General features: G+C 35.9%; 1 pseudogene; it reads right to left on the reverse strand.

The window, feature by feature from the left end:
* Positions 1-4,864: 4,864 nt before the first annotated feature.
* LOC105742274 lies at positions 4,865-5,350 on the reverse strand (annotated as a pseudogene).
* Positions 5,351-5,552: the final 202 nt, after the last annotated feature.

Raw genomic sequence — 5,552 nt, forward strand, 5'->3', positions numbered from 1 at the left:
CTGTATTGGTCAGCTCTCTTGTTGCTGGGAAAAATCACCTCAAACTTGCAAGAGACTAGATATTTGATTTGCCTCCTAGTTTTAGAGAATTCAGTCCATTGTTGGTGGCTCCACATCAGAGACATTATGGTGGTTGAAGTTGCACACTTCATAGTGGTTGAGAAGCAGGGAAAGAAAGCAGTATCAGAGAAGAAGAGGCTAGGCACACCCACAAGGGTGCTTAATATCCTGAACTTCTTTCAAGTCAATCCAGCTGACTACTGTAGACTTCATATTAAAAAAATAGTTGTATTATTGATAGTATGAATCTGTTCATTGGTTTTCTTTTTAGTCAACCTGTTTCCTCTCACCCTTTCCAGGAGGTAAAATGTAAATATAGATGAGAAAGGGTCTCATGATACTAAGAGTCTATATTTCAAATGAAAAGTATATATGGTAACATTCACTATAGCACATTGATAATAATATTTTCTCAAAAATCAGAGGTTAAGGAAGTAGTAGTGCATGTAACATCATGTCTTCCTGGCAAGTCTGATTTTATTTTTAGTTTTTGTCCCATTTCCCTAGAAATTAATAAAGGTGACATCACTGGGGTTACTGGGATTGAACATAGAGACTTATAGCTAGAGTTGGGTTGGCTGAAATTTAAATTTTCCTGGTAAGAGAGGCTGCAGGGACTTAAAGATCAAGTGGGGCTGGGGAAGCCTACTACTGTTACAGACTGAGAGGATATAACATACAGGGTAGATTCCAAGTTCCCAATAAGCAAACAGATATTAAATCTTCAGGTAGAACAACACAGAGCATTATATATATTCTGCTATGCCTTGATGGCCCTGGTATTGCTATAAGGATAGTTACAACCCAGTGAGAGGAAAGCTCAGCTGTAAATATTTTAGGGAAAAAGTGGTTTTCTCTGGAGGATTTCTCCCTACCACATGACTAGAAGAAGGATATTTCCAGAAGAAAGATGCATCTCTGGACTACAGTTCTCACAGGGGTGTTACCCTTTAGGGATAATGTCAAGTAACAATGTCTGTGTTGTCATCAAGGGACCTAAATAAAAGTCTTTAGCCCCTTACAAACTTCTTGCTTTGAAAAATTGTTCTCCTCACAAAGATGTTTCTTTGTAAATAAAGAAACTGAGTTGTCTTGCTTCAGAACTGAGAGAAAAAATTTGCTTTGGCTATAATTGAACAATAATTATTACTCTTTCCTCTGAGAGAGAGAGCTCAAGGAAATAAATACTTCCCAGCTATATAAGCCTTTGAGACTGTAGGCCAAGACTTGTATTGATTCATAGTATTTTTATCTCTTTCTTCCTCCCAAATAAAAAATAATGATAGTAATTATTTTTTAAAGTGATCTTTTCTTTAATCATTTAAAATTGCTATTTTCTCTCCTACTCAAATAATACTTGCTTTAATGGCATTGGAATTGTATGGGTTGGGGTAGGGATAGAATGGAAACAGAAAACATGCTCACTCCTTTTTTGGGAGTGGAACATCTCTAAAGTATACTGAAGTATACACTAAAGGTGACCTTGAACTTGAAGTGAAGTAGTGCTAGAAAAGTTGAGTAGGATACAAAGGCATAGGCTTCCAACTTCTGACTCATGTATGAATTTGGATGGCAACTGAATTTCTTAATGTTTTGTGATGTGTTCTACTAACTGTTCTTATTCTGAATTTATCCATCTCACTGGTATAATATATGTTCCAAGTGAAAATGGCCATAAATCATGTTATCTTAAATTAGGGAATCTTAAGTTTGGAAACCTAAGGTTGGCAATATCCTGTAAAAAAGAAACTTAGCTCCAAATATTTCACATTATTTGATTTCCTTAAGTGTCAAACAACGCAAATCAATCCTTAAATTTCTTTCAAGAAATTTGAAGTTAGTAATTGTTAGAATACTAAAAAGAAAATGGGGTCATCTGTACTTTGTGTACCATATTCAGTCTTTCCATTGTAGGGTAGAAATGAACTATGATATGTTTAGGTAAAAACTGGAGTAAGTTCCCATTAAGTTATAGTACATTTCAGTGGTTAAAATAGGTGTTCCAGAGGGCCACCCAACCTGCAAAAAAAAAAAAAAAAATCATAGCTTGGGGGTAATATTAGGTATCTACCTAATATCCTATGGATCAGGTAAGCTAGTGCAAGGCAAGTGCTTAACATATTGCCTGGCACAGAATTTGCCTGGCAAATGGCTTACAGAGCTGCCTGTAATAATTTTATAGAGAGTACATTGGTTATAGAGTACCTTGGTGACTCGAGTATACTCTGAGAGATCTTGAGAAATCTGCTGGTCCAAGCATTTCCCCTTTCAATATTTCCCACTGTTTCTTCTTCATTTTTCTTAATCAAAAGGCTTTCATTTCAAGAGAACAGATATCATTTGTCCTCCTGAGGTCTGGGCTTTTGCCTTTGCTCACCAAAGAATCCCAGTGCTTCCAGGCACTCTTGGCACAAAGTCATATTAGGGAAATGCAAGCCTAGTGGCTTTAGGTTAGCTGTGGTCTATACGGCACCATCTCTGAATGCTGTCAATGTTAAAGAGAAAGTTTTGTGCCAGTCATTTTCTGGACAGTGTTTCACTTCTTTATCTTATACTCTGAACAACTACTGTGAACATAACAATGTGCAATGTGTTGATCAAGGTTATTGCCCTACATGACTGTGTTGAATTTGTTCGTTGTTATTGTTTACATTTTTCTATTTAGAATAAAAAATATATTAAGTAATTGGAGAAGTCTCTCAAGATGAATAAATGAACAAGTGCATGGGAGAGAAAAAAAGAAGCAACTAATTCCAAAGCAATGGCAAAATAATTTATTTTGCTTCTATGGCAATATATTTACATATGTGTCTCCAAAGAAAGGAAAAGGATACTGTGGGAGCCTGAATTTCTGTATTCTCTTACACATTTTGATGTTAAAACCCTAATGTGGAAGTTTTGGGATAGGTCCTTTGGAAGGTAATTATGTGGTTAATGTCTGTGTAAGAAGATAGAGTCACCCTTCTCTTTGTGCGCTCTGCCATGTGGGAAACAATAAGAATATACTCATTTGGCAAGAAGGAAATAAACTCTCCCAAGACAGTTTATTCCTGGCAGGCTGATCTTGGACTCTGTGGTATTCAAAACTTTGAAAAACACACATTTGTGTGTTTATGCCACTGATCTATAGTTTCCTTATTATAAAAGTCTAAATATACCCACAGTGTACAACGTCATTTCTTAAGATGCTAATTTCGCCTACATTCTTTCACCTTTGGTAGCAACTCTTGTATACTTTCTAAATTTCTCAAACTGGGTTTTCTTCAACACTAATCTTTCTCTTTTATGTAGTACTTAGAGGATAGAAGAGGATAAAAATGAGTTGCAAGTGCAAAAACAAAACTTTTGGCTTTCAATAAAGAGACAGTTGAAAGTGCTATTATCACTGTTGGTTTTTTATAACTGAATAGTTGATTGAATTAAGAAATTTTTAATATCTTTTAGATTTTCACTTAAGCAGTTACTGCCATATGTCAAAATTACTTAAAAATAATAATTCGCTGTTTTTAAAGATCTAGTTTTGTCTATGTCATTTAGATAGTTTATTTTTACTTAACATTTGCGTTTTGTGTCTTTTTGCCTTTTTAATAGTTATGTGAAGAGAATTAATTTCATGTACATTAATCATGATAGTGTTTTAAACCACAGAAATAGTTATTCTTTTAAGAAAAATATATTTTGATTTCCACTAGCCTGCACACCAAAGTAATGGCAAAATAATTTATTCAGTGAAGTCAGAATAATAGATATAACTAGAACATTTGTTTTGATGTAAGTTGCAAAAGAGAATTGCTAGTGGAGCTCTAGGCTCCAACAATAATGAAGATCATATGCATTATTTTTGCTCCTGAGCTATAGTGGTCTTTGAAGACAGATTCTAGGGCTATAGAGAAGAGCTGTATCATTCCAATTTTCCCAAGTGATCTCTGGCTATGTCCTCATTAGTGCAGAATAATTTCTTTATGAGCTCTCTGTCACCATAACTATAAACCAAATGAAATAAAGTTTCTAGGTAGAACTACCATAACCATAAATACAATTTCATATTTATTCACCATTTTCTGTAGTCCACCTTTCAGCCAGAAATCCTGTGGTTAATTGTTACAGAAATTCTAACTCAGTAATTCAGGCACAAAAAGGAATTGACTGCACCACAGAATCAAACCTGAGTCAAAGAGTAGCTGAGTTTTGATTCAGAACAAATATTGGAATCTAGAGCACTCTACCTTGCTTTCCTATCTTTGTGTTTGTTTGTATATTTGGATCCCCTTTTCTGCTGTTGACAGAGTTCCAGGAGCTTTTTGGGGCTCACACTTGTCTAGGTGGTGATCAACAATTCTTAGTATGCCCAGTATGCCTTATAATTTAGATCTACAATGCCCCCCAAACTCTCACGTACTCAGAAACTGGACATTTTTTGGCTTTAAGTAATTTATTTAACTGAAATCATCTTACATTTGTTTCTGAAGTGACTTCCATTTATTTTGATGTATCTTTTCCCCATGGTGATTTATAGTATCTCAAGCCAATATAAATATTTTATAAATATTTGAATATTTGGGTATACACCTGCACAATACCTCAGCAATATCTTTCAGTAAGAAAAACACTGATGAGTAAAGACTAGACACAATTACTAGGTACAGTGAAAATCTTCTATAAGTATTTCTGAGGTAAGAAGTCACCACATATCTGTTCAACTAAGAAAACTACTCTTACAGCATAGGATGATTTTATTTTTACATAGGACCTAGAACACTTAAGCTGCCAATTGGGTGCTGAATGGCAGAGCAACAGCCCCAGTTTAAGCCATGAATTCATAGGGAGCAGGTTCCAACAACCTAGATTTCTTCCTATTGGTCCTCACAAAGCGTGCTTCTCTTGGAGGGATAGGCTGGCACTTCAGTTGAACATAGGTTCCTTTCTCTTTGGCTTCCTTCTTTCTCTGATCATTTTCCTTGACATGTTTCAGGAAGCTATCATGACTTTTTGAGTGCTTAATAAGCTCAATATGCACATCAGTCCTCTAGGTAAGTATCTTACCCTTAACTTGCTTGTTTACAACAATACCAACAGCATGCTGGGTAACGTTGTAAACTCTTCCTGTTTTGCCATGGTAACATTTGTGAGGCATTCCTTTTTGCACAGTACCCATTCCCTTAATGACTACAATATCATCATTTTTGTAGATTTGCATATATGTGGCCAAAGGATCAACCCCATGTTTTCTAAAAGGCCTGGAGAACATATACCCGGTTCCCCTCCTCTTGCCTTTTGTGTTAGTCATTTTAGTAAATTACTGGAAGCTGGTGGTTCGAGCTAAGAGGCAGAGACTGGCCTTTGAGGAGGTGATTGGATCATGGAGTTGCTATCACTGGTAGATTGACTTAGGTAGCTGAATATGCTTTTAGGAGGCAGGCCCTGGTTAGAATAGGTAGGTCACTGAGGTGAAGAGTAGAAGGATATCTCTTTCTCTCTCTTCCTCCCCACCT

Source organism: Octodon degus, unplaced genomic scaffold, assembly GCF_000260255.1.
Source record: "Octodon degus isolate 3935 unplaced genomic scaffold, OctDeg1.0 scaffold00003, whole genome shotgun sequence".
Classification (NCBI taxonomy): Eukaryota; Metazoa; Chordata; class Mammalia; order Rodentia; family Octodontidae; genus Octodon; species Octodon degus.